A 1237-nucleotide genomic window follows, 5' to 3' on the forward strand; every position below is an offset into this window, starting at 1 on the left:
TAGACTGTCAGTTATCTTATAAAGTGATAAAAATTAGGAAAACAATGTCTTTTCTATTTATCTTCATTTTTACTGATTTGGTGCTCTTTATTATTTTGTGTAGATCCATTTGGTATTATACTCCTTCTGCCTGAAGAACTTCTTTTAATATTTCTTGTAATGTAGGTCTGCAGGAAATGAATCCCCTCAGTTTTCTCTGAAAAAGTCTGTATTTCCTCTCCATTTTTCAAAGATATTTTTGCTAGATTTAGAATTCCATTTATTGTCTTCTGGCTTGCATAGTTTCCAGCAAAGAGGTCTGCTGTAATTCTTTGTTCCTCAGACATTATTTTGTAATGACATTTTCTTCCCTCTGATTACCTTCAAGATTTTGTCTTTGATTTTCAGCAGTATACTATGTTGTGTCTAAGTTTTGTTTGTTTTTGATCATGCTTGGGTATCCTCTGAGCTTCTATCTGTTGAGTTTTCTTTTTTACAGTTTCCATTTCTCTGCTGAAATTTCTGTTCCAATAGATCCTTTAACATGTCAATCAGTTATTTTTAAATCTCCCTGTAATAGTTTTAACATTTGGATCATCTCTGAGTTTGGTTCTATTGATTGCTTTGTTTATTGTTAGTGAGATGTTGTTTTCTTTTTTGTATATTTTGTAATTTTTAAATTAAATGCTCAACATTGTATGTAGAAGAACAGAGACTGAGGTAAGTAGTATTTATGCATGGAAATAGACATGCCTCTTCTGTCAGGTCATTATTGTTAGGGGTTGAATCAAATTATTCAATAACTGACCTTGGTTTCAGTTTTATTGTTGCTATTGTTATCTTCAGTGCACCACAGGCTATCAGTTCCTCCAGTGGTAGTCTGCTACTACCTTGTGTTTAGTGTAGAACCTGACATGTTAGAAGGTTTTTTTCAGTGTTTCTATTCCACCTCATCTTTCAGTTATCCCTGTGCACCTATACCACAGAGCTGGGGTCTTTCTCTAGACTCTCGGTGCTCGGCTCTTAATGGTGACAGGGGAAATCTTTGTTCTTCTCATCTAGTCCCCATCCTAGGTAGAGCCTGTATACTGGACTGTGGATGTGGGGCCTTACTAAATGTCTCTGTCCCTCTTCCAGCAGTAGGCAACCTCTGCTTTGATTGGTGCAGGATCCTGGGCTTAAGGTATTTTCCTCCCTTCCCTCAGGAGCAGTCATATTTTGTTTCTGCCCTCACACAGTGGCTCCAGTAGTAAGAGTT

The sequence above is a fragment of the Galeopterus variegatus genome, unplaced genomic scaffold (assembly GCF_000696425.1).
Source record: "Galeopterus variegatus unplaced genomic scaffold, G_variegatus-3.0.2 Scaffold10712, whole genome shotgun sequence".
Lineage (NCBI taxonomy): Eukaryota > Metazoa > Chordata > Mammalia > Dermoptera > Cynocephalidae > Galeopterus > Galeopterus variegatus.